Raw genomic sequence first — 16,399 nt, forward strand, 5'->3', positions numbered from 1 at the left:
CTTATCATCAGGACCTATGGAAGGAAAACCTATCACCTAAGCAAGTCACATTTAGCAAAGGGAAGGAAACCTAAAATAATCACCTAAGCAAGTCACATTTAGCAAAGGCAATAAAACATCAACATTCCTCTAAGCAGGTCACTTTTAGCAAAGGGGAATAAACCATAAACAATTACCTAAGCAGGTCACTTTTAGCAAAGGTAATATCAAACAATCCTCTAAGCAGGTCACTTTTAGCAAAGGGGATAAAACAAACAATTACCTAAGCAGGTCACTTTTAGCAAAGGTAACAACAAACATTCCTCTAAACAGGTCACTTTTAGCAAAGGGGAATAACACATAAAGAATCACCTAAGCAGGTCACTTTTAGCAAAGGTAATAACAAACAATTGCACATGAAACATTAAAACACATTCAGAGGTGCAGGTAGAACATTTGCGCAGGAATCACATAAGCAGTAAATCATAAATTGCGCAGGGTGCACATGGCACAACACTAGAATTGTCCCCCAGGCCAACTGGCCTCGCAAGGGCTGAAATGCCCTGAGTCTCAATGTCAGGGGAGGCTGCGCAGGCAGCCAAGAACACAAAGCCTAAACGTAGCAACTGTCCACTAAGTGCTGGACAGTTGTGAATCACAGATGGGCACCCGTTGGGGCCTCGCTGGGCTCTGAACAATGAATGGCACCCAAGAGCCTTTCTGGGGCTCTAAAACAAATGTGGGCGCTGTGAGCCTTCTCTGGGCTCTGTAGAACAACTGCGGGCGTTGGAGCCTCGTGGGCTCTTAAAACAAATGCCCCCTCGAGCCTCGGGGCTCTCTAACACATGTGGGCAATGAGCCTCTCTGGGCTCGGGATAAAGAACTGCCCCCTCGAGCCTTCTCTGGCTCTCAACACTAAATGTGCCCGCTGTAGGGGGCGTCCCCCTCGGGGACTCGAGGAGCAAGAAATGCTGCCCACAAGAGCCTCGGCGGCTCAACAACAAGGGACTGGCCGGGCGTCGGTGGAGCCCCACGCTCTGGGGCTCAAGCACAAGTGCGGCCGGACGTTGGAGCCTCTCAGGGGCTCAGGACAGCGATACCCTGCCACACGGAGCCTCCCCTAGCCCTTCTCACTTACCGGGCTACTCCGGTGGGGGCTCTCTGCGAGTTTCGCGCTGCTCCTCTTCTTCGGCTGCGGGCCTCGCACTGCTCCTTTCGGCACTGGCTGCGGGGGCGGGACTTCCGGCCGCCTCTCCCGAGCCGCGCAGGGATTGGCTGGCCCACCGATCACTTCCGGGTCGCCGCGGGCAGCGCGCCGGCTCGTATCAGGCAGGCAGGAGGGCTCTCAGCATCCGAGGAGTGGGCTCCCTCGTGATGATTTAAATCCAAGGACGGGGCAAATGCCGGGTGGGCACCGGCTTCCAAATTAAATATAAAGCGAGGTAGGCACTCGCGCTGCGCCGCAAATTCGGGCAAATGCCGGGTGGCACCGCTAGAGTAAAAATAAAGCGCTTGGAGCGCTAGAAGGCAAATCAAAGCGCTATTGAGCGCTGGGGTAAAAATAAAGCGCTCCTAGCACTATAAATCCAATAAAAGCGCTAGGCAAGTAATCCTCAGTGCTCCCCAGCACTGGAGGACAGGACAAGGCTCCAGCGGGGTCTGGAGGCAGGCAGGGGGGTAAGGCAGGGCCAGAGCCAGCACACTGGGTCTCCAGGCAGGGAGACAGTCCAAGTGGCGGTCCTCCTGGCCCCAGCAGCAGCAACAGCCCCCTCTGGCAAGGATCCTGGAAGAGAACAAATTGTAAGGGGACACAGCCCCTTCTTATACTGTAAATTATTTTGTCTTCAGGGTGCAGGGTGGGGGGAAACCAGTTGCAGCTGGCTGGGGAGTACCCTTGATGGCCCAACCACCCCTTTCATTCACTGGGGAGGCTTGGGTCGTTAGACAAACCACAGGGGGGCGGAGCCAGCATTGTGTGGGGAAAAACCCAGCCCATCCAGGACCCAGGTGCACTCCTCCCACACATCACTCATGCTGATCTCACACTCACCACCGGGCAGACCCATCCAGACTTCCTGGAGCCTGGCATGCCAGCCAGCTCCAGCCAATCACGCTCCAGTATCCTCACTGCACACATACATCAATGTCCAGAAGTAGCACTTCCCTTCTAGACACATACAAGCCGCACATACCATTGCGCAGCATTCATTCTCACGAGTTCACACATACCAAACTCGAGCCTGCACTCCCCACACATCAGGAACTAACATGGACACACACATTATCCATGCATTCCTATGGGAGGGCAGGCCAGCCATACTACACGCACGCACTTTACCCTGGGACACAGGGAAAAAGTGCGCCAAGACCCAAAAATCACTAACACTGGGTCACAAATAAAGGCAAAAAGATTAGGGGTGAACCTGCCCTAAGGCCCAAGTCTAACACTCCACCTCTGAGCGTGACTTCTCCGCCAGGCAAGAAAACCGAGACCCTGACAACCGGCTAAGTCCAAGGGATCCGTCACTTCGCCGTCTCCGTAGTTCAGATTCTGATTTGGGGTTTGGAATCGCACCTGGAAGATGCTCTCCACGGTCTGTCTCGACCTCTGCGATTTGGGCGCTCCTCTGGGACCTCCTAGGGGCCTCTCAACTGCAATTGTCTTTTGAGCACCAGTTGTGGGTCGCCAACGGGGGTCGTTCCTCCAGCCACTGCCAAGCCTCTTCCGGGTTCTGAAGAAAATGTGTCTTGTCCTTGTAGATCACTTTTAATTTGGCCGGGAGCAACAGCATGTACTGAATTTGGAGGGTTCTTAATTTTGCTTTTATCGAGTCATAAGAGCGTCGCTGTCCCTGCACTTCCTGGCTGTAGTCCGGGAAAATCATTATTTGGGCATTGTCTAGCCGAATATCCCCACGTTTTCAAGCTTCCCTGAGAATCATGTCTCTGTCCAAAAAATTCTGGAAACGAGCAATGACTGGCCTAGGTCTCGCCTCAGCCGGCGGTTTGGCACCAGCGCTCGGTGAGCCCTTTCTATGACGAAACAGGTAGAGAATTTATCCTTTGGGAAAGTACGCAGAATCCAAGAGTGCAGGAAATCTGCCATGTTTGTGCCTTTAATTCTCTCCCTAAAACCTATGAATCGGAGGTTGAGGCGTCTTGCCCTCTTTTCTGCGTCGTCCACCTTCCATAGCAGCTGCCTATGCGATGACTGGAGCTACGCCATACATTTCCTCACCTCTTTTATTATGTCTTCGGCCTCCCCCAGTCTCGTTTCAGATTCCTTCACACTGTCAGACAGATTTCTGAGATCCTGCCGTAGGAGCGTTACTTCCGTGCCCACTGTTCCGATCTTAGTCTCAAGGGTCTCGCGGGAGGCCTGGCTGTGTCCGAACTAGTAGCCGCAGAGTCCTCATGCGGCGGGGGGGCTGACTTGGTATATCGGTCCAGTGTGCCCTGCCGGGGAGGTTTAGGGTCCCTGTCCTTTATCCTGCCCATAGTGCGCTGCGATGTGTCACACAGCTTTAAGAACTGGTCTCCTGAGCGTTGTCCAGCCCAGTGCTCCGCTCCGCCGCCTCTAGGATCCCCACGGGCAGTCCCTCTGCTACCACTTGTCAGCGTGCTCCTCTGTCAAACCCTAGCCCCTACCTCCAGCAAGCACTCTCCTCCGCGTTTCAACCCTGAGCGGGGCCAAGAAAGGGTGAGGAGGGGTGGGGGCAGGCCGGCCGACCCGGGCCCTCAGTGGGTCAAATCCACAGGGTCAGGGAGAAATCGCACCCGCCGGCTCCACGCTTACATGCCAGGTCTCTCACGGCCCATACGACCCCGGGCGATCCTCCGTCAGGGTGACTTGCCGGGATAAACTTGTCGCCACTACTGGTTCCACTAGTTCCCTCTGCCCCAGGCGTCTCTCACCTCTGAGCAGCAGATCGCCAGCGTGCCCGGGCCGTGCCTCCCTCCAGAGCTGTGCCCCTCGTACCCTTCTCTGGTAGTGTCCTTGGGCCGTCCCTCAGTGCGCTCCACATATCATTGACACCATCAGGGGGGAGGGGGAAGGAAAGGACTCACCCGGTCCCCACAGGATGGCAAAGGGGACCCCCTCCTTCCAGGCAGGCGGCCTCCTCAGGCCCTTGTCACCAAGGCCTCAGAGGGGTCCCATCGCAGCTCGCGTCCGGGCTCCTCTCAGTCCTCCCGTTTTCCAGCCGAGTGGAAGGTCAGCCAGCTTACCCCTCAGACCTCCGCGGCCTGCTGTCACTTCACCCGCTCCTTCCAGGCTCCGCAGACTCTGATGTCAGCCTCCACCTCTTAGCTGCGCAGTCCGGTCTGGCGGCGGGCCACAATTCCCGTGTCTGCTCCTCCGCTCTCCGTCACAGTGCCTCCCCCCCCCCCGGGCCGACGATGAGTGTCTCTAGGGTCCTCCGCTCACTTCCAGAGCACCGGCGACCAGGCGGGGACGCAATCCAAGGCACCCACAGCTCCTGACGGCCTCCGGAGCCTCCAGTCGTGCCGCCTCCTTTCTCAGCGAGCCCGACGCGCCATCTTGTATCTCGCTCGCGGGCCTCCACACCGGTCCACACCGCCACAGAATATGAGTCTGACGTAGCCTCCACTTGCACTCTACAGACGCCGGTGGGGATATTGGACCCCCAGGGATCTGATTATTTAATTTTCCGGGACCTTAGGGCCCCATAACATACATCGGATCAATTCTCTGCACCGGAGCTGTGCAGACACACGTCTCACTCCACCATGCTGCTGGCCACGCCCCCTCAACTCTCTCTCTTAAGTGAATATGGGAGATATATATTTGAACTCTTAAAGGCTGTGTGCATGTAATCTTCCTTAATTTAATATTCTATCATGTATTCTTACTAGCAATGCTGTAACTAGCATTAATTCATAACAGCAGGAGTAAGCTAGTCACGTTTTTAACGAGTGAATATCGCCAACATTAACTTTAAAACATTATCAAAACTCGTTTAATTCACCACAACGTAAAGCGGGCAGCCATATTTGTAAACATATGAATGTTCCTAACGTAATCCTAACGTAATCTCATGTTTTTAACGAGTGAATATCCCTAACATTATCTTTAAAACATTATCCAAACTCGTTTAATTCATCACAGCCTAAAGCAGGCAGCCATATTTTTAAACACATGAATGTTCCTAACGTAATCCCATAGTTTGGCAAGTGCACCTCAAAAAACCTGGTCTAAATTGATAATAAAACCTACAAATCGCCAAACCAACATGTTTATCCGAAAGTATAAAACAAAAACGTTCCCCGTTGCGATCCACATATCGATAGAACATAGACGGACTGGATGATTTAAACATATCTTGTCTTCAGTGCAATAACACAATGCACATTTCTTATAAAATGTAGGAGTTGCAGCGGTACCTCACAAAGCAATGTGAAAAATCGCATTGTTGTACAACAGCGAAAGTCGGGTAGCTATATATTTCTTTAAACACTTGAATACACCTAACATAGTGCCTTGGTTCAACGAGTGCGCCTAAAAAAGCCTGTTCTAAGCTAATATATAAAATCTACAAGTCATCAGACATTCATGTGTTGCCACACAATTTTAAATTAAAGCTGTTCACCACTGCCACCCGAATATCAATAGAACATTAACGATAGACGATTCGAACGTAACTAGTCTTAAGTACAATAACCCAGAACACTGTTTCTCTAAAGTATCGCAGTTGCAGCGGTACTCACAAAGCAATGTCGAGTCCTCTGTATGAACACATGAGCATGTCATGAGTGATGTAATATGTGACCTCATCAGCAGTGTATTGCGGGGGCGCGAGTTATAGTTAGGTCTATGAACTATAACGGCCGAATTTCTATGGTATTGTACGAGTGAAATCTCCAACTAACTATAATGTCCCTGAAACCTATGTTTTTTTCAGTGAATATATATATATATATATATATATATATATATATATATATATATATATATATGTACATATATATATATATATATTCCACACTCCTCCGGTGATCCAACCAAATGGCAAACTAAAGAATACCAGTACCACGGCCACAATTCAATTAAGCGTGTTTATTTGGCAACACAAAAAACCTGACGCATTTTGGAGTTAACAGCACTCCTTTCTAATGGGTAAGGTTTCAACATCATCAGTTTCAGTTTTAAAAGTACAAACACCCTAATAAGGCGCACATAAACATAGACATAAAAACAGTGTTCCTGCTATCAGTTTGTTGCTATTGCTCAATAAAGTTTTGGCTGAGCATGCTGGCTTGGGACACTTGTCATTATTGAAAAAAAACCAGTTTTTTTAAAGTTTACTTTGTGAGGTTAAACACATATCAGTCTACGTGCCAAATCCTTTGTATCAAGGTATGTACCTTGTAAACATGAATTTTTGATTTCAAATCTTAATAGGAAAAAGGAAAAACGTCTTATTTCATTTTACAATTCTGCCCCAGTGGGCCAACAATGTTATTGATCAAACGTGCATCAGTGGCTAAATCTGCATTGTAAACCTGTTTAGTCCACAATTAATTTTTTGTTCAACCTAAACAAAATTACAGCTTAAAATAATGAGCAAGTATTGGAGAGCGGTAGCTAAGTCAATAATTTTTTTTTATCCTAAGTGCACAGATAATTCTTCGTCTAAATTAAGACTTCCAGGGTGCTCAGTGTTAAACTTAATAATCATTTTGGATTCAAGTATTCTCCGTTCAGATATCCTGTTCCCTCATCTTTCTCTAACCGGTATGTTGTCTAGGACATAGAACTCAAATAAGTTAGCATTTTGGTTGCGAGTAGCGTTAAAGTGACGAGCAATGTAATATTGTCTGTCATTGTTTTTAATGGCTCTTGGATGCTGAAGTACTCTTTACTTAGCATTGTGAGCCTTGTGTACTCCCTTTGTTAAATCTGTTACAAGGGCATGTCAAATCGTCTACTCTGTGTTACAGTTGACGTGTTTAATGATTCTATGGGCGAGTTTTTCTGGCTGAAATTTTAAGTGTTTAACAGCTTCGCTGTATTTGCATGCCTTGCATTGCTTGCAAATAAAAAAAACCTGAATCTCATTTTTTCTTTTTAGTCTCTTTCACCAGGCATATACTGAATCATTCAATCATTCAATGATTTGGCCTTACGAAATGTTACAGACGGGATCTCCCCGATACGTTCACTCAAGTCAGTATCTGTCCTAAGAATTTCACAAAATTTCTTCAGATTTCTTTTTACCTCCCATATTTGACTATGGTAGGTGGTAATACATCTGATTTGTTCTTTTTCTTGATCAATTCTGGTTTTGGGTATCAATAGATCATTTCATGTAAGTTTTTCCACTTTTAGTATTGCTTGTTTGATGATAGCTTAGCTATACCCTCTGTCAAGAAACCTTTGGGTCATAATATCTTTCTCTTTCTGGAACTCTGCTTCTGTACTGCAATTTCTTTTTGCAAGCAGTAATGCACCGAAAGGAATGTCCACAAGCTCAATGGTGGTATTACTGACATGATTAGTGAAGTGTAAATACATTGAATTATCATTCAATAAGATGATAAATTCATGTGCTTGAGATTCTGTTCCATCGATGTACCTGACCCAGAGGACAACGTGGTCATTGAACTGTTTGATGGTATTCACAACTTGCTTCTTCCACCAGCCCAGTTAAAGACCCGCGAAGCGGGGGGCGAAGCAAGCTCCCATCGCTGTTCCCTGAATTTGCTTGTACATCTGTTTGTTAAAGAGGAAAAAATTGTTTCTAAGGCAAGTTAGGGTCATTTCTAGAAGCATTTCTGTGTGTATGAGGAAGGAAAGGGATCTTCCTTTCAGGAAATGACTGCCTGCATCTATACCTAGATCTTGAGGAATACAAGTATACAGACTACTTACTTCCAGACTCATTGATTAATAGTTGTTGTAACCAGGTAATGTCATTTATAATTCTCAAAAAGTCTGCTGTGTCTTTGACATAAGACGGTCGTGCTTGCACAAAATGTTGTAGAAAATAATCCACGTATTTGGATGTATTTTCTAACAAACTTCTTCTTGAGGACACTATTGGTCGCCCCGGCGGATTGGACATATTCTTATGCAGCTTGGGTAGTAAAAATAGTGCTGGAATTTTAGGGTATTTTCATACTAAAAACCAGTATTTATCCTCATCCAGGATACCCTTATCTTGCCAATTTATCAGTTTGTTCAAGTATTCATTATTGGCTTCTTCATATTGGTGTCTGAATGATACTGCATATTTATCTTTGTCAGCTAGTTGTTTATAACCTTCAGTCAAATACATATCTAATGGCCAAATGGCCACGTTGCCACCTTTATCTGACTTTTTGATAACTAAATCAGTGTAACCTTCTAGTTCCCTCAAGCATCCCTAAGGGCGTTTTTCAAATTGTACGTGACATGAGGTGTGTGTCTCTCTATTTTCTGAAGTTCATTGATCATACCTCTTTCAAAACATTCGATCGCATCATTATTTATCTGGGGGACAAACACTGATTTCAGTTTAAAACTGCTTGCAAATCCCATCCCAATATCAATATCAGTGTTAATTAAATTTAAAAAAGGATCATCAATAAAATTAGCATCATTTACCAATTTGTGCACTGTATGTAAAACCTCAATATGGTTCGTGGTAAGGCATGTCGGATATGCCCGTGCTCCCTCCTTCCGCTGCGGACTTTTTGCTGCATACCATTTTTTCAATTTCAATTTGTGTGTGAAAGTGAAGAGATGTATGCATGCCTCAGTAAAATTGAATTTGGAAGATGGGCAAAACGACAGTCCTAATGATAGTTCTTCTAGTTGATTCATAGCTAATACACGATTAGAAGGATTTACCACAGTAATGATATAACTCATTTTCTTGCTTTGCGGCCCCTTGTTAGAACTCCCACTGGGCTGTCAGTTTTGTTATCGCTACTGTATGATTTTGCTTTGCTTTATCGTCTTCCTCCTCGACCACGACCTCTTGTGGGGGTACCGGTTTGTTGTCCCCTGGCAATGAGATTGAATTAGTTTAAAATGCAGGCTTTTACTCCCAATGGCTCTGATTAGACCGAAACATCGCTTTCGCTGGTGTAACTGTCTACTGTCTCAGTTGTTACTGTTTCCTTATTTCTTTGTTGTTCCTCATTTTGGTTTGACACTTTTGAAGTTGAAGCATGTTCATGTCTCTTTGTCTCATCGGTTATTTTTCTTAGTTGGGCAAATATTTTCCCAAAAGTTAGGATCTTCCCCCTTTCGTAATCAATTTTGACGCTGTAATATTTCCGTTTTTTTTTTGCTTTTATCTCCTCAATTCTTACTAGTCTGCTGTCAATTTTAGCCATTTCAGTGTTAAATTCCTCTGTACTGTACTGTTCTTTACATTTTTTGATTGTTTCTTCACTCTCAATATTCAATTTCTCACGGTCTCTTTCAGCATATTTAATAAGAATTTTCCACAAATTAGAGGAACATTCGTGGTTATTAGTCATCCACTCAGCGACAATTTCAGGATCAGGTTTGTGAAATGTTGGTGTTATAAAAATCCGAAGCCCACGTGGTATTCTGTTACATTCGACATATTTCCGCAAAACGGTGGCCTCGCACCATTTGGACTGCTCTTTTTTTAGGTCTTCCACAGAGTATCCCAGAGTTTTCTTTTTTCCAACTCTCCATTCTGATTGGACTGTGTCACTTTGTTCGTTTTCTCTAACATTGTTCATTTTGCAAACAGCTGCTTCTCTTCTTAACCTCCTTTGCTGTTGCCATGATCGAGTTCCAGTATGTTTTTGCAGGGATTCGCAACTCCTTCTGCACACGCTTCAATTCCTGTTGTGACTAAAGGTGTTAATCCTTAGTCACGTCCAACTCCGTAACGCACCCTGAATCAGTAAAAACTTGGCCCCACTGACCTGCCCAACTCTCAATGGGCTCACCTGCTTGGTGCTGGCGTCCAGGAGCGGGGGTCCTTCCACTCCTCTTCACGGTAGCCTACACCTCACCGGGCGGCTTCTCGAGGCTGCGTGTACTGGTCACCTCTGTCCGAGTTGTCAGGGGTGGGCAGGGACGACTTTAAACAATCCACTCAGTATTTTGGCAGAGCCCGTGCCTCTTCAGACGGTGTGCGCGCAGCGGGGTAGCCAACCCCTAATATTTCACACTCCTCCAGTGATCTAACCAAATGGCAAATGAAGGAACACCAGTACCGCAGATATATATGAAGTTAGGAATCAGACGATAACAGACCCAGTTGAGAGTGCGATGTGAGTTTATTAACTGCTTTGAATGCCCGCCATGACGAGTTTCAGCCTTCCAGAGGCCTTGATCACATGTTGCCTTAGGAGGACTGTAACATCATTTAAAGTGGCAAGTGCAAATAAAGTACAGCATGATTGGTTGATGGCACCAACACATGGACATAGAAGAAATCTTCCAATGCAAAGATTACTAATCTAATCAATGCAAATTTCAGCACATAAAAATACATCCCCAATACTAGAATAAACATAATTTCATGTCTGTAAAAAGTATTGAAAGAAACACAGTACTATGAAACAATTTTTTAAAATTTAAATAAAAAATCATATTTTAAAACATTGGAATGCGACTGTGCAAAATATGCAGTAGTAATAAAACCCCAGTGGGTTTAGGACTTGTTCAAGACTGCAAGTAAACACAATGTGTTACTAACATTAATACTGCTCAGTATGTAGTACTGAGTTGAATGCCTTAGATTAATCATAGGAGTTGTTATAAGGAGCATACATGGCAACTCGCCTAAATACAACAAAAAACTCTAATTAGAAGTTTTTTGCTAAAACATTGCATTCCCATGAAACATATATACTGTTGATAAAATTCCTGTGAACAGAGACATTGTCAAATATACGGGAATATTGCTGTGCTGAAATGACAACAGGAAGAATACATGCCCAAGTGGGCCCCGTATGATACGTCCATATGTATAAAAGTGAAAAAGTGCTGGTGCAATAAAGTGCTAAATGTGCATAAAAAACACACAAGAAAAAAATAAATATACATTCTTAAAAGCATGGTTTCATTAGTTTGAAGTTTGAAGATGCACTCCCAGGCAGGTGTTGTGTGTAATGAGGCTAAAAAACGACATTTGGCACAAAAGTTCCTTTCTTTAGCCTAACGCGTTTCAGACCTTCCTTGGTCACAGCCAGAAATACAGCTTTGCACCGACACTCCTGCAAGTGGGTTCCCAAGTGAGCTTCAAACTTTACAGAGCATGCTGGGATTTGTAGTGCTAACAGGTTTTTTAATTTCCTTTAGCAGGTGTGCACTGTGATATAAAATCATATCTTTAATTCACAGCCCTCCAGTGGGCATTTCAGTGTCATTTGTCGAATGAAATCTGCTCACCCTGCCATTCGCAGCTTGACTACAAACAATTCAGAGTCAAATGCAGACCCACCTTTCAGCTGCAGTGGTGGTGCTGTCTTCACGACAGGACTGCTGCTTTAAACATCCAAATCAAGTTTGTCTACAAGTTTGAAGACGCACTCCCAGGCAGGTGTTGTGTGTAATGAGGCTAAAAAACGACATTAGGCACTGAAGTTCCTTTCTTTAGCCTAACGCGTTTCAGACCTATATATATATATATATATATATATATTCTTTATTGTATATGGTTATTATTAACACCTTTACAAAATGAGCGAAACTAGAGTGTCCATGTTAAACAGTACAAATCTTTTAGATCAAAACAAGTTATGAATAAATACATACATTTTGCATGACTCTAGTACCTTCATGTGCAAGCAGCATTGTTGTTACCGTAAACAAATATTGGAGGATGAAAAATTATTGCTAGTGGTCCTTCAAGTGGGCTGTCTTTATTATAATTTAACTAGATATAATAAAATTAGTAGTGATTCGTTTATATATAACCGTTCAATCAATTCAATCAATCAATGATTGATTGAGATATATAGATATATGATATATAACCGTTCATTAGAGGATGCCGGGCTTGGGTTTACCAAGTTGTTATTTGAGGGACTGAACTTCTTGAGTGGCTGTTTAGAGTCCTGAACCTGCTGTGGGCAAGATGAATACATTTAGTCAAACAGGTATTTAAGCCCATGTTTTGTGGATTTAATGCCACTATGATGCTCTGCCGGCAGGTTCAGACTCCCAATTTATTCCACTCGGGCCTTATTTTGAACTCATGTGAGTCCTTCGTCACTGGGCAGAAGCACAATACATGCTCCAAGGTTTCATCTGACATGCCAGAGCCCCTACATTTGGTTTCTTATAATGGACGCCGCCAGTGAGCCAAATGTTTCAAAAAGTGCCACTCACCCAATCTAAGCGCCATAAATCTTAGTTTTAAGTGCAAAGAATTAAAAAACCTTTTCAGTTGGGTTTAGGTCCCACAGTTCGTTCGCGGACAAGTGCAACATACAGCCATTAAAAAAACGATGATGTGACCCATCTGGTCTACTGAAACTGACGTCTGTCCGTAACAGGAACTCCAGAGAGCCGACTCTAGCCTAGCCTGTCTCCGATTGTGGCATAGGTTTGCACGTAGTGTTTGATGGTTGAGAAAGCCAAGCTACAATCAGATCTGGGCTGCAGATGAGGTTTTTGGGATCTGCAGCACAGTTTTATAAATCTTTGTTACGTGTTGATCCAGCGTAGTGCTGAGCTTACCCAAGAGAATTTCAGAATCGTATGATTATCCTATTTTAGCCTGCATAACTTCCAGCTTTGGAACTAGACTTGGTACTGTCAGTTTATTTGAAAGTTTGGATTAGCTGATTTAAAGGGTCATGGCTTTTATGGCGATTTCTCTCCAGTGCTTGACAAAAGCACCTTTTACATCAATGTCGATCCCCAGGTACTTATATGTCTGTTCTACTGTGATCTGTAGTTGTAGTCTTTTCTATCTCAACTTACCAACACTTGACAAATGGTTAGTGTAACATGCCTGTTGGCATCATGCATTTGGGATGGACCATACCTTAACATTTTTACACATATCATGGATTCTGGAATGATATTTGTCTAATTGTATACATACAGACAGCATTCCAACATGTGGCATGTGGAGATTGATACATGTGATCTTCTATGCAACATTACACATTGAATGAATGAATGAAAGCAGGAATTTGTAAAGCGCCGGAATCTCCCGCGAATGGGTATCTCTGTGATAGATGTGCAGGAATGCATGGCCAGTAGTGTTTTCAGGAGTTTCCTGAAAAAGAGAAAATCCGAACACTTATGTTGATGTACAGGTAGTGAGTTCCAGTGCCGTGGGGCAAGGTAAGAAAAAGCTTTGCCCCCTGCACGGAGTTTCCTGTAACGAGGGATAACAAGAAGATCTTTCTCCCCTGAATGAAGAGATCTGCCAGGATGATAGCAAAACGTTTTTCCACAAGGTAGCTTGGTACTCTGCCATTAAGTGCTTTATGGACAAAACAGCAGATTTTAAACTTAATTCTTTTATGGATGGGTAGCCAATGAAGACATCTCAGCAAAGGAAGGGAAGCTGTTCTGGGGGGCATATTAAGAGCCAAATGGGCTGCCGTGTTCTGAACCACCTGCAGCCTATTCAACAAGGATTCCTTTGCAGCGGCTCAAAGGGCATTACAATAAACAAGGCGACATTATTACCAAGGCTTGAATCAGGGTCCTATGAACCGATAGAGGAAGAAGATGGAACACTCTACATAGAAGACTCAACAAGTACCTGATATGGCCGCTACTTTCTCACATTAACACTGACAAACCAACATATCTGATACTTTGAGGATTGCAAGTTACAAAAGTAGATATTGTGACAGTTGGTTAAGTTTAACTTACCAGACTTCACTCCCCCAGGTATTCCTGTCATGCCCTCAGTATGCAGGATGGCCCAGACCTTATCCTCCCAGGGAAAGAGTTGTATTGGGCCTCTGGGAGGGCCACCACCAGTCCTCTAGGCCTCCTGGTGCTGCTTGGAGGCCATGGTATGCAGCTTCAACCACAGGTCATGCCATCTCTTCCTAATTTTGCCCTTTGTGAGCAGGGTGATTCCAACAGCATTCATTCTGTCAACTATCCTGTTCCACAATTTCATTTTCCTACTGAGAGGAATATGTTGGCAATGGGCTCCAAATATTTGTGGCTGTACCCTAATAATTTCATTCACCCTGACTGACAACTTAGCCTCTATGAAATGTGGATTTTTTGGCACGATTCATGACTATAAAATATAAAGTGAGTGACAAATGAACAAAAAACCCAAGGGATATTAGTGAATGGGCTACAACAACAAAAAGGTTGTGGAGAGTACTATGTGGGAAGGTGAAAAAAAGGGCTGCCTTACCTCCAAATGCACAAAACGGTGGTGCCTGTCTCGTGGGCTGCAGTTGAGAAGCAAAGAATCAATTTCCGGAATGGGGTGTGTTTTATAGTATGATCTGAAGGCGCGTCCACTTGGCCAAAGGACATCAGCTGTGTTGTTTTTTAATTCATCCAATGGCCATTGTTGTGGGGTTTTGCTGTTTGCGTAACGTGGAGGTCTACTGCCGATGGGGGAACGGTCTTCTAGGAACCACGGCGGTTGGACTGCCAAACTCGTCATCAGGGCCCAAGTTTAGAATATGCAACTAACAGCCCATTCACCTTCGAAGTCCAAAATATTATTGCACTAGCCTACGTTCCTGTCACTAAGGTAGTCAACCACTTTAAGTTACTAATACAAAGATCTTTCTACTAACAAAATAAAGACAAACTTAGTCCCCTAATGGACTATTTCGAAGATACATGGATTGGCAGACTGCATCGGTCAGGAAACAGAAGGCAAACTAAATTCCACATGTCATGATGGAATGTCTAAGGCAGCACCCTGCAATACAAAAAGAACAAAGCTACCAAGAACTGAGAATAGAACAATCTGTTACCAAAATGGCCCTAAATTTAGCAAACAAACTAAAAAAAGTATGACATGCTACAAAGCAAAGTTAATATTTTCATAGATAACCAAGGACTAGACTACTTACAAGTAATAGCCAAATCTATCCTCTAAAATGAATATTAATCTGCCAAAAATCTCATAAAATGACAACATACTCTAAACCAAATATGTTTTTTATAATAATATAAATATTTTATCACATCAATGAAAACATTATATAAAATAGAACAATTATTAATCACTGACATAATAAAAATATTAATAATAAAAGTATATATTATACTAACCAACTTACAGATGAATTCAATCCATAATGGCAAAATGATTAACACGTAATACAAACAATTCCACATATAAAACCATAAACATAACATAAAAAATGCAATATAATATTTCCCACCCACAAAAAAAGTATATAAAACGTACTGTTCTGTAGCTGCAGATCTGTCGCCAAATCCTCATAGCAAAAATAGCAACCCATCAAAAATCGAAAAAAATGAATGCAAGAAGGTCCCAAAAAAATGCAAAAATATTAACAATCCAATCGAAATCCCTCAAAGAAATCCAAAGTCTGTAGGTTCCAAAAAAAAAAACTGAAAAAATATATATTTTTTAAAAACAGCTCCAAGAAACCCAAACAATAAGGAAATCTAAGTAAAAACAATTGGTTTATAATAAACCAAAACAGATTTCCTTAACTAAAAAAATGGTAAACTCCAACTTCCCATTGAAATTGTTTGTAAATACAAACCTGTAAAAGAAACGTTAAACATCCAACAAATACATTACAGTTTCTAATAAACACATACAGAACACTTAGGGCCCGATTAAGAGTATGGTGGTTCCAAGACCTCCATACCTGCGGTGGTGGTCTGACTGCTGCCTCCTCGGCGGTCCGACTGCCTGATTACAAAGTTGGCGGTCTGACTGCCACACGCCCAAAGGCAGACTGCTGCCACCGCCAGGATCACAACTTGTCGTTCTAACAAACTGTTCATGGCAGGTCCCGCCATGAAAAAATCAGTGGAAAGGCAGGGAAGGGGCCCCAAACATGGCCCCAGGGTGCATTTGGCCATAAGGGGGTTGTACATAAGGATAAAAGTTGTGGCCCCCTCTGCTTGCACTGTTGTGCGAGGACTGTGTGCCATGCACAACTTGGTGCATGGTACACAGTGCACTGACCCACAACAACCTGAGGAGCGTTGTTTCCACATATGTTTCACGTTCTGCAACCCATGACCATGTTCAGAGATGTACGCTAAGAATACAGTTACATTAAGGAAGCGACTCAACATTTAAATTCAGAGACTATTCCATTTGATAAGCCGTGAACCAGAAACAAAAACATTAAGTACATTTTAAAGGGATTTCAGAACTATTGTTTCTCAGTGTATTTGGATCCGTATTACGTGAAGTTAACGTATTTGATACTTAAACATCAAGGCATTTATAATGTTTACAATGTGCAGACTGTGTTTAAGGTAGTGATAATT

This window comes from Lissotriton helveticus, chromosome 4_1, assembly GCF_964261635.1.
Source record: "Lissotriton helveticus chromosome 4_1, aLisHel1.1, whole genome shotgun sequence".
NCBI classification, from domain to species: Eukaryota; Metazoa; Chordata; class Amphibia; order Caudata; family Salamandridae; genus Lissotriton; species Lissotriton helveticus.